Source organism: Eumetopias jubatus, unplaced genomic scaffold (assembly GCF_037043125.1).
Source record: "Eumetopias jubatus isolate StellerSeaLion01/CBP00866 unplaced genomic scaffold, mEumJub1_p1.0 scaffold_11, whole genome shotgun sequence".
Taxonomy (NCBI): domain Eukaryota; kingdom Metazoa; phylum Chordata; class Mammalia; order Carnivora; family Otariidae; genus Eumetopias; species Eumetopias jubatus.
In genome coordinates this window covers 14,906,360-14,924,804 of record NW_028274817.1, presented here as the reverse complement: position 1 = coordinate 14,924,804, position 18,445 = coordinate 14,906,360, and positions in this window count along the sequence as shown.

Genomic DNA, 18,445 nt, shown 5'->3' with positions numbered 1-18,445 from the left:
CTGACGCATTTCAGTTAGCATAATACCCTTTAGTTAAGAAACTAACATGTCGCAAATGGCAAGATCTCATTCTTTTTTATGGCTGAGTAAAATTCCAGTGTGTGTGTGTGTGTGTGTACCATATGTTTATCCATTCATCTGTTGGTGGACACTTGGGTTGCTTCCATATCTTGGCTATTGTAAATAATGTTGCATGAAACATAGGGGTGCATGTATCTTTTTGAATTAGTGTTTTTGTTTTCTTTGGGTAAATAACCAGTAGTGGAAATACTGGATCATAAGGTAGTTCTATTTTTAATTTTTTAAGGAACCTCCATACTGTTTTCCACAGTGGCTGCACCAATTTGCATTCCCACCCACAGTGCACGAGGGTTCTCTTTTCTCCACATCCTCACCAACACTTGTTGTTTCTTGTGTTTTTGATACTAGCCATTCGGACTAGTATGCTAGTCATACTAGTCAGAATACTATCTCATCATGGTTATTTGCATTTCCCTGATGATGAGTGATGTTGAGCATCTTTTTATGTGTCTGTTGGCCATCTGTATGTCTTTAGAAAAATGTCCATTCAAGCTCTCTGCCCATTTTTTTAATCAGACTGTTTTTTTTAGTGTTGAGTTGTATAAGTTCTTTATATATTTTGGGTATTAACCCCTTATAAGATATATCATTTGCAAATATCTTCTCCCATTCAGTATGTTGCCTTGTTGTTTTGTTGGCAGTTTCCTTTGCTGTGCAGCAGCTTTTTATTTTGGTGTAGTCCCAGTAGTTTATGTTTACTTTTGTTTCCCTCGCCTGAGGAGACAGATCCATAAATATGTTGCTGAGGCTGATGTCCAAGAGATGACTGCCTATGTTTTCTTTTAGGAGTTTTATAGTTTTAGGTCTCACATTTAGTTCTTTAATCCATTTTGAGTTTGTTTTTGGGTACGAGGTAAGAAAATAGTCTATTTATATGTTTATATTCATCTCTTGTAAAAGTTTAAAACATTTTTATTGTCTTTATGATGCATGTAAACATAAGATACAAATGTTTGTATTTTATTTTTGTTACGTTTTGTTACCAACAATTATATATCATACTTGCTAACCTAAGTACATTTGTTTTCTAAATATATTTTACTTTATTTTTTAAAGATTTTATTTATTTGAAAGAGAGGGTAGGAGGGGGGCGTGCAGAGGGAGAAGCAGACTCCCCACTGAGGAGGGAGCCCAATGTGGGGCTCGATCCCAGGACCCCGAGATCATGACCTGAGCTGAAGACAGAGGCTTAACTGACTGAGCCACCCAGGTGCCCCTTCTAAATATATATATATATATATATATATATATATATATATATATATATATATATAAAGATTTTATTTATTTGTCAGAGAGAGAGAGAGAGAGAGCACAAGCGGGGGGAGGGGCAGAGGGAGAGGGAGAAGCAGGCTCCCCGCTGAGTAGGGAGCCTCACATGGGGCTCCATCCCAGGACCCTAGGACCATGACCTGAGCCGAAGGCAGACGCTTAACCACTGAGCCACACAGGCAACCCTCTAAATGTATTTTAAATGTAATTCTGTTTTCACTACTCTCTACTGAGTCAATTTGTGCTGCAGGGTTTTTTCTTTTTTTTTAATCTTTTTAAAATTATTTATTTATTTGACAGAGAGAGTACAAGCAGGGGGAGCAGCAGAGGGAGAGGGAGAAGCAGGCTCCCCGCTGAGTAGGGAGCCTCACGTGGGGCTCGATCCCAGGACCTGGAGATCATGACCTGAGCCAAAAGCAGATGCTTAACCAACTGAGCCACCCAGGCGCCCCTGCAGGTTTTTTTCCTGAAGAGAATGGAAAAATTTATTTTTAAATTGTAGCAATTCAACAGATAATTTTATTTAAATATTAAGCACCAAACAGATACAGTCACATTTACTTTTTTTAAATGACCTCCATGAAATAGATTAATGGTCAGAGCGAGACAGCAAGTATAGATGGCACTTGGAATAAAGTGAGGGTTCAGGGTTTGATAACAGGCTTATAGCTCTGACCGGTGGAACCACTGTAAGGTGCGGCATTAGCAGCGCAGGTGACCGGTGGAGTGAAATTAAGATTCAGGCTGAAAGCAGAAGCATGAAGATGACCACTTGTTCCTTGTACAACAAAAGCAGGCAACTTTCACTGGCGTCAAGGTTATGGTCCAGCATGAGACACCAAGCACGAAGATGAGCACTGGAAAAAGGTGTCCTCAGCGTGAAGAACAATCCTGAAGATGTCTGCGGGAATGTTGCAACAAAAGCAATTAGATGTCTGCTCGAGAGAGGATTGTTTCTGTTGTAACACCAGGCTAATGACAAGTGCCGGAGTGAATTTACTCCTCCATGTGAGACAGAGAGCATCAAGCTGATAGCTGGCTGAGGTTAGGGTCGGTGTGCCACAACAAGATAGAAGATCACTGGGGGAATAAAGTTTAGTGTGACCCAAAAACCATGAACTTGACGGCTGCAGTACAGCAAAGACTTTGAGTTTGATCACAAGCTAGGTCACCGCAGGGATAGGATAAAATTCAGTGTGGCCCAACAACCAGAAAGATGGCTGATGGATTATGGTTAAGGATCAGAGGGAGACAACCGCATGAAGATGGCGGCTAGAATAAGGTTCATGTTCAGTGTGAGTCAGCGATTGTAGGGATAACCACTGAATTCAGGTTATTTTTAGCGTGCGACAAAGAGCTGGGATGGGAGGTCCAGGCTTCCGGTTATGGAATGAATGTTACAGGGATGGAAGGACACGCTTTAAACCTAAGCACAGGGACTACAGCCAACGGTACTGGAATAACGTTGCGTGGTGACAGATGGGAGCTACGCTTGTGGGGAGCACAGCAGAATGTATAGACTTGTCCAATCACTATGTTGTACACCTAGAACTAGTGTGACATTGTGTGTCAACTAGACTTCAATAAAAAAAAAAGATAGAGTTCTGGAACTAGAAAAAGCAATTTGAGTAATACATAAACTATGCTTAAAATGAAAAAAAAAAGGAATTGAGTGCTGGAAGAAAGTTGCAGTTGCTGTGAGAAATGAGCACGCTGATCTGATTTCTGCTGGAATGAAGGTGTGGCTCAGCGTGACACACAAGCACGTGGCTGACAGCTCCAACAGAAGTTCCGAATGAGATGACGAACCTGAAATATGATTAACGTTCAACACGTGGCAATGTGTATGAAGACATCTGCTGGAATAAGAGTCAGCTTCAATGTGCAACAAGAAGCAAGTCGAAGAATTACAAAAATGGGATAGCTTCAATGTGAGGCAACAAGATGAAGATGCCTGCTGGAAGAAGGTTAGGCTTCAGTGTGAGAAGACAAGCATGAAGATGGCCTCTGGGATAAGGTCAAGTTCGCGGTGAGACTACAGTGATTCCGAAGACCATACAGATAAGGTTGTGAGACATCAAGCCTGAAGCTGACCCCGGCCTTCAGGCTGTTGTTCGATGGGAGTCCACAAACCCGAAGATGACCCCTGGGGTAAGGGTAAGTGTCATAAGATCGAACCTTGTCAGGGTCATGATTGCTTGAATCAGGTTATGGTTGAGCAAGGGACAACAGGCGTCACGATGGCCACTGGTATTAGATTAAAGTTCCTCATGAGACAGCCAGCATGACGGGGACAGCTAGAGCGTGGGTGAGATTCAGTATGACACAGAATGTGTGAAGGTGACCAGTGGAAGAATGTTTTGCCTCATGGGAGATATCAAGCGTTCAGTTGACCGCTGGAGTGAAGTGAATATACAGTGTGAACAAGAGCATGAAGAGGACACTGAAATAAGTTTGAGGTCCAATGAGTGGCAACCAGGATGAAGACGAGGGCTGGGATACAGTTAAGGCTCACCAAGTCAGCACAAACAAGGAGAGTACTGGTGGGGAAAGGCTAAAGTTCAGTGTGACCCAACAATCATTAACATCACCAGAATGAGGTTAGGTTTAAAGTGTGTCAACAATTGGGGCACCTGGGTGGCTCAGTCGTTAAGCGTCTGCCTTCGGCTCAGGTCATGATCCCAGGGTCCTGGGATCGAGCCCCTCATCGGGCTCCCTGCTCTGCAGGAAGCCTGCTTCTCCCTCTCCCACTCCCCCTGCTTGGGTTCCCTCTCTCGCTCGCTCTCTGTCAAATAAATAAATAAAATCTTTAAAAAAAAAGTGTGTCAACAATCTAGAATATTACTGATGGGATAGGTTAAGATTCAGTGTGGCACAGGGGCGCCGGGGTGGCTCAGTCAGTTAAGCGTCCGACTCTCGGTTTCGGCTCGGGTCGTGATCTCAGGGTCTTGGGATCGAGCCCCGTGTCAGGCTTGTGCTCAATGCAGAGTCTGCTTAAGACTCTCTCTCCTTCTCCCTCTGCTCCAACCCCTCCGGGCTCTCTCCCCCTCTGCCCTTCCCCCTGCTCTCTCTCTCTCCCAAATAAAAATAAATAAATCTTAAAAAAAAAAAAAAAGATTCAGTGTGGCACAACTACCAAGAAGACGTCTGTTGGAATAAGGGCAACATTCAGGTGAGACAAACAGCACGAAGATGTGGGATCCACATTCAGTGGCAGATAATGACGAGGAGGATGACCACCAGAATAAGTTGAAGTTGTGTGTATGACCCCAGCATGACGATGAAGGCTGAAATAAGGCAATTTATTCAGTGCGAGACCACAGGCATGAAGACAACTACTTCAAGGGGTCACAGTGCTTTGTGGGCCAGGAATAAGGATGAGCGCGGCCATAAGGTGAAGTTTCAGTGTGAGGCAACAGGCAGCAGAGTGCGGACTGCTGAATAAGGAGCTTCAGTGTGAGACAGCAAACATGAGAGATCGGCTGCGGTAAGGGTAACACGACAGACATGAGGGTGGCTGCTGGAATGACTTCACGGTCCCATGTGACACCACGGGCAGCAAAATGGCTACTAGAGAAGCCTAAGGTTCAGGGTGTGACAACTAGCATGAAGACGGCCCCTGGAATGAGGAGCGGCGTCAAATATGAAGATGAATGCTGGCATATTCAATCTCCTCTGTGAAAAGGGAGATACAAGTAGTTGTGTATCCCATAGGGGTTTTGAGAAGATTAAGTGAGACGGATGAAGAGCTGAGCACAGTTCTGGTCCTAGTTAGGCTTTGAGTCATTGGGTTAGGGTTACCATCACCTCCACTGCCAGCAGCACCAGCACCACCATCAAAACGTCCATTTCCAGCAAGTTAGCGCCTCTTTCTTTTTTTTATTTTTAAACATTTTGCTTTTTTCGTTCTTTTTTTTTTTTTGGATTTTTTAAAAAATTTATTTGCCAGAGAGAGAGAGCAAGCGAGCACAAGCAGGGGGAGTGGCAGAGGGAGAAGCAGGCTTCCTGCCGAGCAGGGAGCCCAATGTGGGGCTCGTCCCAGGACCCTGGGATCATGACCTGAGCCAAAGGCAGACGCTTCACCAACTGAGCCACCCAGGCGCCCCTAGTTTGTTTTTTTTTTTTTGAGAGAGAGTGCACATGTGAGCAGGGGGAGGGGCAGAGGGAGAGGGAGAGAGAATCCCAAGCAAGCTCCACACTCAGCGCAGAGCCTGACACAGGGCTCGATCTCATGATCCTGAGATCACGACCTGAGCCAAAATCAAGAGTCAGACGCTTCACCGACTGAGCCACCCAAGTGCTCCTAGTGCCTCTTTCAAAAGGACTGTTGCTGCGTGGGTTCCTGTGTTGGCTGGTTTAATAGGAACCCTTTTTCTCTCAGGAAAGAATACACACAGCTACATTTTTTCCCAAGGCTAGTGTCTCCCATCTGTGGTTGGAACCTAAGCTCCAGAAAAACAACCTAGTCACTTGGAGGATTGAAGGTGGCACTCGAGGTGGCAAGGACAGGCCTGAAATTTCCAGCAGGGGGCAGAGGGGAGGAGCGCCTTCCCCTCACCTGTAATTTTTCTTAAACGGGGCTTGTCTCCTGTTGTTGGCATATATCCTCACTTCACAAGGATCCTGAGAGAGGCAGCCACTCAGCAGCCACAGGGAAACAGCGAAAATGAGAAACTGGGCTTGTTGGGTCGATAGTACATTTATTTATTTTTATTTTTATTATTTGTTTAAGTAGGCGCCACACCCACCTTGGGGCTCGAACTCACGACCCTGAGATCAAGCGTCACATGCTCCACCTCCTGGGCCAGCCAGGTGCCCCCTAGATGGTACATTTAGGGAAGGGATAAAGTTACCCTCCGAGTGGGAGGCTACACAGGTTCCTTTATGCACTAAGAACAGTCCTGGTCTCTCTCTGCAACTCTCCCCCCACGCTTCCAGCTGGTATCTCTTTCTCTGCCCCCTCTGGTGAAGTCCTTGCCCAGACCTCAGTTACTGCATCATCAGATGTAGAAGGGTCCAAGTGAGGTATGACTCTGCGAGGAGAGCTCTAGCAGAAGCTCATAGGTCTGCTCTTTGGAAATCTGCCATTTACTAGGCTATTCTATGCCACTTTATGCAATAGCATGGTAGAGACAAGCAGACTTTCCACCCAGTCTAGCTAGGGAGTTAGGGAAGCATAACTACAAATATGCTAAAATGCTAACAGTGGATATAAATCTAGGTAGATGGATTTTTGGTGATTTTATTTATTTATTTGTTTATTATTTATTTGTTTGTTTGTTTATTATTTATTTATTTATCTTTAAAAGCATGCTCCACGCCCAGCATGGAGCCCAATGCAGGGCTCGAACTCGAGACTGTGAGATCAAGACCTAAGCCAATATCAAGAGTCATACACTTGACCGACTGAGCCACCCAGGCACCCCAATTTTTTGGTGAATAAATCTCATGCACTTCTGAAGTCTCTGGCCTTTTACCTAAGCACATATTACATCTATTGTTTGAAAAGTCATTTCAAAAAGGACAAAAATTGGGCAGAGCCAACCTTTTTGGACATTGTGCTTCTTCATCAATTACTAGCAAAAGTGCCTCCCACGTAGGTGGTCCACAGGGTTTAAGTCGATGGCCTTGCCTTAAAGCTTCAATGGTAATTCATTCTCTTGTCAATAGGGTAATAGCAAGGAGAGGGAGAAGACACTTAATCCAATACTTTGTTTGCTGTGGAGTACATCACCCCTAATTCATAGCAAATGAACAGTCCCACCACTGAGCAGAATGCCCATGAGTGAAAAGACAAAAGCTTGCTAAGAGTCAACTCCTTGAGAGTGACCCGAGGAGCCATGCTTCACCATAAATTTGGAGGAGAGTAACCTTACCTTTCCCTGGGGGAGTGGTTTTCCAATTTTGGAGATTGCCGCCAATTAGGGTAACCCTTCCTGGACTCTCCTATGCCCCTTTTAACTTTATTTTATTTTATGAAAAGAATTTATTTATTTATTTATTTATTTATTTATTTATTTATTTATTTAATTATTTGAGAGAGAGAGTGAGCACACACAGGGGTGGAGGGAGGAGCAGAGGGAGAGGGACAAGCAGACCCCGAGCTGAGTGCAGAGTCGACGCAGGGCTCGATCTCACGACCCTGAGATCATGACCTGAGCCGAAATCAAGAGTCAGATGCTCAACTGCTCAACCGACTGAGCCACCCAGGCACTCCTGCCCTCTTTTAAATGCCAGTTCTCAGTGGGATTGCTCCTTAAACCAAATAACTCAGGGATGCCTTTCCCCAGCCTACAATAAAGGCACTCAAGAGGACTGAATTTCTAAGTTAAAAGATTTTTTGTTTGTTTTAAGATTTTCTGTATTTGACAGAGACAGAGAACACAAGCAGGGGGAGCAGCAGAGGGAGAGGGACAAGCAGGTTCCCCACGGGGCAGGGAGCCCAATGGGGGGCTCGATCCTAGGACCCTAGGATCATGACCCGAGCTGAAGGCAGATGCTTAACCGACCGAGCCACCCAAGTTCCTGGTAAAAGATTGGTTTTATAGATATATTTCTCTTTCACAACTTTCTTGCTCTAACAAATAAGCAACATTTTGGTCAAAAACCGATGATAAATGTGGGTGGTGACTGGCCCTTGGTCACTATCAAGTCACCTGGTACAAGAACTTGGCTGCCACGGTTCACATGAGTGGTTTAGGCTTAAACTTTTTCTAAATACATAAGGCTTCAGCTTTTCACAGGTAGAAAATAACAATGATCCCCACCTTCCTAGATTTTTCCATTATTTGATCAGTTATGGTAATAAATCTAAAGGCTTTGCAATGTCAACATGATCTGCAAAAGCGAGGAAAAGCCTGGGGTCCTGGGCCACCTCTTGTTTCAGAGCAAGATTATAGAAGCGTGGTTTCCCAAAGAGAAGCCCACTGCATCCCCAAGGAAACTTGCTGGCCCTGGGAAAAGACAGAAACAATGAAAGGAAATGATGACCGAGTATAAAGAGCTTGGATGTGGAGTGGGGGGTGGGAGGCGGGGAGTGGGAAGAAGACCGGGTAGGAAGAAATGCTCAATCAGGCACCATTCATGTGCTGCCCCCAAATATGGATTAAGGATATGGGCTACTAAATCCTTGACTCTCTCCCGTGTGCTGGGCTCTTTACAAAGATAATCACACTGGGTCCTCGCAATGTTCCTCACAGCAAAGCGCAATTCCCATTTCGTGGCTGAGGAAATTCACGCTTGAAGCTGAGGTTTCCTGGGAACAAGCCAAGGGGCTTCCAGACTTGGACACAGGAGACTTGCGAATAAGACATGGTTTGTGGTTCCAGCAACGTCTGCAAAGCAAAAAAAAAAAAAAAAAAAAAGGATGATCTATCAAAGGTGAAGATTGGAGTGATACTGATGTACTTATTACTTTGATTGTCGGCCTATGCCTCCAAGACCCCCAGCAGTGCCCACCCCACACCACCACTGCAGGGAGAGACTGGGCAGACCGCCACTCTCCACTCTGTCCACGGGCCCCATCTTTTCCCTTTCTCCTAGATAGAGCTGGTTTTGAAGAACATTCGGGGGCACCCGGGTGGCTCAGTCGGTTGGGCGTCTGCCTTGGGCTCAGGTCATGATGCCAGGGTCCTGGGATCCAGCCCCACATTGGGCTCCCTGCTCAGTGGGGAGTCTGCTTCTGCCTCTGCCCCTCCCCCTGCTCATGCTCTCACTCAAATAAATAATAATAATAATAAAAAAGAACATTTGGATCCACATCCTCACCCCTACAACAAAGGCACCTGAGCAGCATTCCCACAATCCCATCCAGAGCCCATCTTCCTATTGCTTCTGGCTATGGCAAGGCTTTCTGAAAAAAGGAGAAAAATAAAGATCAAAACCTGGGTGCGAAGGAATGGTGCAGAGGCCCGCAGGGGGAGGGAGGGAAAACTGAAGGGGAAGAAATCAGAGAGGGAGACAAACCACGAGAGACTCTGGACTCCGGGAACCAAACTGAGGGTTGTGGAACGGGAGGGGGTGGGGGGAGGGGGTGACCCGGTGACGGGTATTGAGGAGGGCACGTGATGTGATGAGCACTGGGTGTTATATGTAACTGATGAATCGTTGAACACTACCTCAAAAACTAATGATGATACTATATGTGGGCTAATTGAATATAATAAAACAAAACAAAACTTGGGTGCTTAAAAGGTCAAATTTAGGTTTATTTCTAAATGAGAACCATTTAATAAAGTCGCGATGTCTATAACAATGGCACCCACAATGGACAGAGGAACACAAATAAGAACTGGAAAAAGATGTCACCACATAGTAAAAAAGCCGATCGTAGAAATGCCCAGTAATGACCCTACCACTGCTGGTTGTTCCTGTCTCTAGAGACCCGGAGAAGGGATTTCAACGCCATCTTTAATGATGGCACAGGGGACAGGAGAGAGGGGCTACCCTCTGCCCACTACCCCTCGCCTCTCTATGTAGTGAGAGTAAGTTGTACTTACTTGTCTGGCTGGTCTCGACAGTCAGTTCTGGCTCCACTCTCCTCACATTATAAGCCCAGAGGCTGACCAGTGCTGGACTTTTTCCAACTGTTCCTGGAAAAGATGACTGTTAGACATGCCATGTACATATGACTATCTCTATATGCTATGTGCCCAGGAAGCCTGCAACTCCCAGACTGCATTACCCTCCTTCACCCTCGGGCTGGCAGTTGGGTTTGGCCAAGGGTAAGCAACCTCATGAAATCCAAGGATGGGAGGAGACAGGCCAAGGTCTTTACTCTCTACCACAACCCTGACTTATCATTGCGTCTCCGGCAGTGGCTATGTCCGTCCACAGTTGTAGCTTCTGGTGAGTGGCCCTTCCTCCTCTGAATCTACCGTGACAGAAAGCACACCAGTGGTTGCTTAGGTGTGGGAGGTAGGAATGCATGGGAGGAAGAAACTACAAAGGGACCTGAGGAGACTCGAGGGTGATGGATGTATTCACTTGAGCATGGTGATGGTTTCAAGAGGATATACATGTGACAAAACTGATTAGACATGTTAAATATGCTCCATATATTGGGTGTCAATTATACCTCAATAACGGTGTCTGAGAAATGAAATGAACCTTGTCTCTTATCTCAGGCCGTACCCAAACATTATTATTTTTCAACCAGAGCAGGAAAGTTCTCTGCCTGTGTGCAGATGCTTCTGGAAGCTCCATCCTCCCACTCTGTTGACAGTTCTCTGCACTGTGGGCCAGAAGTGGTGATCTCCTGGGTCGTGGGATTGAGCCCTTTGTTGGGCTCCGTGCTCAGTGGGGAGTCTGCTGGAGATCCTTTCCCTCTGCCCCTCCCCCCACTCACACACTCTCAGTCTCTCTCTCAAATAAATAAATAAATCTTCAATAAAAGAATAAAATGGGTAACAGATCAAAGTGAAACACTGAGACTGTAAAACTTCTAAAATCAAGCATAAGAGAAGATCTTGGTAACTTTGGGACCGGCGCAGATTTCTTACACAAGACCAAACACCAGGCACCCTAAAGAAAACACTGATCAATGAAACTTTATCAAAATTAAAAACTTCTGGTCTTTGAAACTGTCGAGAGCAAGATGGGGTCACTCCTGTCAAGCAGTGATGCAGCAGCTAAGACCAGACACCACGAGACCGGCATCAGCAGGTGACACACTCAGAACTGACCACCTCAAAAAGGCATGTGCTGCCCAAGGCTCTGCCCCGTTGATCTCGGAACAGACCTGAGATCCTTGGCTGCTGGGACATCAAGAAGCAGTGAGTGCCGAGAGCTGACCTGGACCGAACCGAGCCTCATCTCAGCTGCGCACCCACAGACTCACTTCCCTTTTGGTTCCTTAACTTCCTACTCCCACCCCCCTCTTCTATCTTGTTTGTTGTGTGACTTGTCTTGTGCTTTGCTTTGTGTGCCCTGTAAGAAGCCAAGTGAAACACGTGGTGAAATGTCATGGAGTTTGGGATCCTGAACCTGTTTTATAATCATGTTAACGTTGCTCGAGGACTGAATACAGCGGACACTGTGGAAAGACACAAGCCACGTGTGCGTCTTCATAGCGTGCTCACGACAGAAATACATTGCAAAAAATAAAAGGGACAAAATATTTGCAAAACATCGATCCCAGAAAGGCTTGGTATCTAAAATATATAAAGGCCTCTTACAACTCAATAATAGACAACCTAACTTTTAAAAGGGAGTAAAAGATTTGGATGGCCACTTTAGGAGAAAATAGATATTAAATAGCAAACAAGCATACGAAAAGATACTTAGCATCATTAGTCATAAGGGAAATGCAAAAGAAAACCACAGTGAGATATCAGTACACACCCCTTAGGATGGCTGAAACTAAGAAGACTCACACTAGCAGGCGTTGCTCTTAAATATAAGTCAATGAGTCCAGCCCACATTCAAGGCTGTGGATTGCCCAAGGGAGTGAATAACAAACCCAAATCTGGGATGACAGCAAACAGACCAGGGGTGGCCTGGGCGTGGGTGCGGAGGGAAGGAGTGACCGGGAGGGGCACAAGGGAACTTTCTGTTCTGATGGAATGTTCCATATCTTGATTGTAGCGATGAGCGCATGGATGTATAACTTTAACAGAACTCCTCAAAATAATAAAGTTGCATTTCATTGTATGTTGATGGCACCTTAATCATAGAAAAACTCTGAAACCTGGAAGTAAGGCTGCCTGGGGCGCTTGGGACTCGAGGAAGGACACAGCAATGAGTTTCCCGGATTGGCCCTCGCCCGCCCTATATGCCTGCAACCCAGAACCGCCAACAACGAAAAGCTGCAAGAACAGCTTGCTCCCCTGGCCCAAGGCTGGGAAAAGGGTGGCCTAACAATAGGACATCGTTTGTGTTTTGTTTTGTTTTGTTTTTAAGGATTTTATTTATTTATTTGAGAGAGAGAGACAGAGAGAGAGAGAGCACACAAATGGAGGGGGCAGGGGGAAGAAGACTCTCCATTGAGCGGGGAGCCTGATGCGGGGCTCCATCCCAGGATGCCAAGATCGTGACCTGAGCCAAAGGCAGATGCTTCACCAACTGAGCCACCCAGCCACCCCCATGGGACACCTTTTGGACAATACCCACCTTACTCTTCGCAGTTTCAGCAGGGTGGGTGGGGAGCCGACCTTCAATCCCCCCACCACGACCCCCTCCTGACAACAGGCAGGACTAGGCTTCCGTTTTCCCACCCACCGTCAACCACCAATTCTATATTCAGCAACTATATCCTTCAGGAATGAGGCGAGCCGAGGACAGTCTCAGACGAAGGAAATTTAAGAGAATCGGTTGCCAGCAGACCTACCCTTAAAGGATGGCTACAGGGAGTCCCCTAAAATCAGAAAAGGAAATGATAAGGCAAGGAGGATGGCACTCCACGCAGGAAGACAGACGGATGGAGGGAGAAAACGTAGCTATAAACAGAATAGAATCACCATCACCTTGTGAGTTTTTAAGGTCCTGTTTTACGGTTAAAGCAAAAGCTATAACATCGTCTGATGTGGATTCAGTGTACATAGAGGAAATAGCTAAGCTATTTCTATTTAAGGGCGAGGAGGATAAAGGGACCTAAATGGAAGTAAATTTTTTCTACGTCACTCCATGGGTGTGAGTGCTGATACCAGTAAACTGTGATAGGTACACAGGTATATTGCATTGAAAAACTATAAAATAAATACTAAAACTATAAAATAAAGAAAACAAAATGATACAAAGATATACAGAGAGATATACTAAAAAAACACTATAAATAAATAAAAATGGGATTCCTAAAACATGCTCAAGTATCCTACAGGAAGACAAGAGAAAGAGGAATGAGAAACAAAATGAACAAACAGAACACAGTAAAATGACAGACTTAAGCTCTAACATATTAGTAATTACTTTAAATGTAACTGGCGTAAGAAGGATAAAAGGTATTAGCAGAGGGCGCCTGGGTGGCTCAGTTGGTTAAGTGACTGCCTTCGGCTCAGGTCATGATCCTGGAGTCCCGGGATCGGGTCCCGCATCGGGCTCCCTGCTCGGCGGGGAGTCTGCTTCTCCCTCTGACCCTCTTCCCTCTTGTGTGCTCTGTCTCTCATTCTCTCTCTCTCAAATAAATAAAATCTTTAAAAAAAAAATAAAAATAAAAAAAAGGTATTAGCAGAGTAGTTTTTTTTCTTACAAACATCACCTAACTCTATGCTGTCTACAAGAACGTCACTTCAAATTTTACATTAAAAATTTATTCACTTTTAACTATAGTTTTATGCTTCTTATACAAAAAATTATGTTTCCAAATAAATTACAAAATAAAATTACTTAATTTTATGATGAACATAAACTTGAGTGAACTTGGAAGCAAAAGAGCCTGGAATTGTCCAGGATTGTTCAGGCCACTGAAGTTTAATGGCTCCATCATAGAAAACTTAATTTAACAATATCCCTGACCAATAATTAATTTTCAGGTGGTTCTAGGACACTTAAGGTGATGGGAGCCTCATTACTTCTCAGGGCTATCCATTTCTTAATGTTGGCCAAGAAGTTTCAGCTGTTTGGCCTAAATTCTAAACCATGGAAGAGAGATAGCAAGAGCGAGCACAAACAGGGAGGAGAGAGAGAAGCAGGCTGTCCCTGACATCTGTGATTTTTAAAAAAGATTTTATTTATTTTATTTGAGAGAGAAAGAGAGAAGAAGCAGGGGAAGAGGCAGAAGCCTCTGAGCCTCCTGAGCCACCCAGGAACCCCAAATTTCAAGTATTTAAAAGAGCTGTCACATCTCCTTTATAAGTCTTTGTTCTCCAAACTATGAACATTTCTTTCAATCGTTCATCACAAGACATGGATCCAGTTCTTTTATCACCCACACTGGCTTCCTCTGGAGACATGGCAGAGTAATGCTCTTCTTAAAATCATAAAATAAATCTAAAAATATTTAAGAGAGTTGAAAGCATACAGAGCTCGATTTCTGATCACAATGGGATCAAACTAGAAATTAATAGCAGAAAATTAATCAGAAAATATGCAAACATGTGGAAAATAAACAACACACTTCTAATGAATTCTACAAAATTTCTACATAGTAACCATAAGCATGTAGAAACTGAAATTAAAAAAGTATCATTTATAATTGCTTCAAAGAAAAGGAATACTTAGGAATATATTTATTAAACATGTATAGGATCGAATGCAGAAAACTACAAATTTTGATGAAAGGAATCAAAGATCTAAATAAATAAAGAGACACACTGTGTTCATGGATTGGAAGACTCAAAACAAAAATGATGTCAATTCTCCCTGTAAGTGGTCTGTAAGTTTAACACTATTTCTAGCGTAGGTTAGGTTTTCTAAACACATAAACGTATACGGACAAAAACAAGCCCTAGAATTGTTAAAGAAATGTCGAAAAAGAAAAAGAATGTGGGAAGAATCACTCCACCTGATATTAACACAAACTAGATAGCGACAGTAATCCAGACAGTATGGTATTAAAGAAAGGGTAGACACATAAGCCAGTGTACCAGAGTATGGTGCAATCCACGGAAATATGCTCAACTGATTTTTGACAAAGACGGGAAAGAAATTCAATGAAGGAAGAATAGTCTTCCTGACAAACTGTGCTCTAGCAATTGGACATTCTTGTTTAATATCGAACCTAGACCTCAACCTCCAAACCTTACACAAAAATTAACTCAAAATGGGGGCGCCTGGTTGGGCTCAGTCGGTTAAGCGTCTGCCTTTGGCAGGACCCCGGGATCATGACATGGAGCCCCGCATCGGGGTCCCTGCTGGGCGGGAGGCCTGCTTCTCTCTCTCCCACTCCCCCTGCTTGTGTTGCCTCTCTCGCTGTCTCTGTCAAATAAATAAATAAAATCTTTAAAAAAATTAACTCCATATGGACCACAGATTTAAATGTGAAATAAAACTTTAAAATTTTAAAAAGAAAACATAGGAGAAAATCACTGAGACCTAAAGCCTGGTAAAAAAATGTTCTTACATCTGATCCCAAACCACAATGCATAAATCAATTGGACCTCATCAAAATTTAAAAATTTAGCCCCAAGAAAGCAGAATGAAAAGACAACCTGCAGACTGGGAGGAAAATATTTGCAAACCATGTGTTTGACAAAGGACTCGTATGTAGAATATATAAAGAACTCACAAAACTTAATAATAAAAAACAAATGGCTCAATTAGAAAATGACAAAAGACATCTCACTGAAGAGGAAATACAGATGGAAAATAAGCACATGAAGAGATTTTTGCCATCATTAGCCATTAGGGAAATACAGATTAAAGCCACAATGAAAGATCGCTCCATCAGAATGTCAAAAGTAAAAAAACAATGATAACACCCAGTGCTGACGAGGATACAGAGAAACTGGATATATTCATAAATTGCTGATGGCAATGTAAAATGTTACAGCCACTCCGGAAAAACAGTTTGGCAGAGTCACAAAACTAAACATGTCCCTACCATACAACCCAGCAATTGAATTTTGGAGCATTTATCCAGATAAAAAATTTTGTTCACAAACCTATAAACAAATACTCATGGTAGCTTTATTCCTAATGGCAAAAACTGGAAACAACCCCGATGGCCTTCATGGGTGAATGACACACAAACTATGAGTAACCATACCAAAGAACACTACTTGGCAATAAAAAAAGAAAAAAAAAAAGAACTATAGGGGCGTCTGGGTGGCTCAGTTGGTTGAGCACCGGACTCTTGGTTTTGGCTCAGATCACGATTTCATGGGTTGTGAGATGGAGCCCACAGAGGGGCTTTGCACTCAGCTGAGAGTCTGCCTGAGATTCTCTCCCTCTGCCCCTCTCTCTGTGCATGCTCTCTCTCTCTCCCTCCCTCTCAAATCAATCAATCAATCAATCCTGTAACTATAGCTTTTTATTAAAAAGAAGAAATGAACTATATGTTATATATATACTGTATCTCCGCTGTGGAGAGATACAAGAGAGATAGATGTGTCAATATCCTGATTTTATCAGATCTGATAAAGGTGCATAGAACTAAACCCACATGCACACACTCCAACAAGTAAATTGGGGGAAATCTGAACAAGAGAGATAGATGTGTCAATATCCTGATTTTGATACTGTACCAGTTTTGAGAGATGTTATGACTGTGTGAAACTAGGTAAAAATACATGGGATCTCTCTGTACTTTGTTTTACAACCGCATGTAAGTCTATGATTATCTCAAAATAAAACTAAAAATTCAATTGCATTTCTATATACTAACAATGAACATGTGGAAACCAAAATTAAACACATAGTACCACTTATAGTCACTCCAAATAAAATGAAATAGATATGACTCTAACAAAATATGTACAGGTGGCTGAGTGAGTATGAAGAGGTAGCACAAAGGAGTTCTTTTGTGCTAAAGGAATATTTTTGTATCTTGATTGTAGTGGTGATTACAGGAATCCCGACATGGGATGCAATGGCTAGAGTGATACACACACACACACATTAATGCAGGTTAGGAAAATGGTGAAAGCTGAATGAGGCCTATAGTCTACTTAAAAGTAAGGTACCAATGTAAATTTCCTGGTTTTGATATTATACTGCAACTAAAGAAATTGTAACCACTGAGGAAGCTGGGTGAAGGCACAAGGTTCTTTTGTACTATTTTTGCAATTTCCTGTGAGTCTATAATTATTTCAAAATAAAATGTTAAAAATAAATGAGATGAGGCCAAGGAAGGGTTTCAGAAATGATTAGAGGAAACAAGCGATGCAAATGAATGAGGCTGGATCCAGTCTGGAACAAAGGGTTTCTATGTGGCTTAAGCCCGTATTTCTGTGGCCCCTTCTTTTTCAAATGATTAATTTTTTCATGGCATTACACAAATGTAGATATACAAATGGAAATACATATATAGAGAGTAAAAAGTGCATCTTCCTTCCTACTGCCTTAACCAGATGTAAACAATGTTGAGTAATTTGATATATCTGCCCTGGCATTTTTTATGCATTCACACACATGCATGGTTATATTGTGGATAAAGTCATGATGCCACACAATAACATAATGTTTATGAAATTCTCTTTTTTGGGGCACCTGAGTGGCTCAGTCGGTTAAGTATCCAACTCTTGATTTTGGCTCAGATTATGATCTCAGGGTTCAGGGACCCAGCCCCTCAGCAGGGAGTCTGCTTCTCCCTCTCCCTCTGCTCCTCCCCTGCTCATGCTCTCTGTCTCTCTCTAAAATAAATAAATAAATCTTTTTAAAAAAAGAAATTTTTTTTTTCCCCATGACCATGTAGGTGTGACAATTGCTCAACCAGGGTATATAACTCTGCTGAGTTCCTCCGTTATAGAGATACCACACGTTTCAAGCGCGGTGGTGAACAGGCATTTTGAGAGAGCCTAAATACTCAGGCCAGCCCTCCTTGTGAAAACAGGGATGAGGTCATGGTGAATCTACTTCTTGCAGACAGCTTTTAAGAAGTCATGACTATAATGAAGCTTGATCATTTCAATCATCTTGAAAATGTGGTCAAGTTTGGGTTGGATTTGGTTTGGAATAAAGATAAGATGAAACCACGAAAGGGCTTTTAAGCCCACCAGCAAGGAAAACAGCCATGAACAAGGGCAAATGAAAACCTGAGAAGACCTTGTGCAGTATCCAGGGCAAAGATACACTTAAGAGGAGTACTTAGAAATCACTATGGGGTGAAAGGTTAAGACAATGCGGGTAACGGGGCAATTCACCAATAAAGAAATACACATGACCAGCAAATATACCAAAAAGAAAAAAAAACGCGCCTGTGCGTTTGGTGAAACTCTACAGGGCTGCCGAGTTAGCAGAGAAATGCGAATTAAAGAAAGGTACAGTGGGTCGCCTGGCCGGGTTTTCTGTGGAGACTGTGGGGAAGGGAGATAAGGTAAACAGACGGAGCCTTCCCGGTAGGCCGTCTGCACGGAATCCGGAGAGCGGTCCAGACACTCGGGCCGCCCGCTCCGCTCAAGGACACGCCCCCAAAGCGATCCCTGGGGATACCGCCTTCCAATCCCTTCTTCCCTCGGGCTCTGCCCTTGGGCGCCCCGGAGGAGGCGGGGCTTGCTGG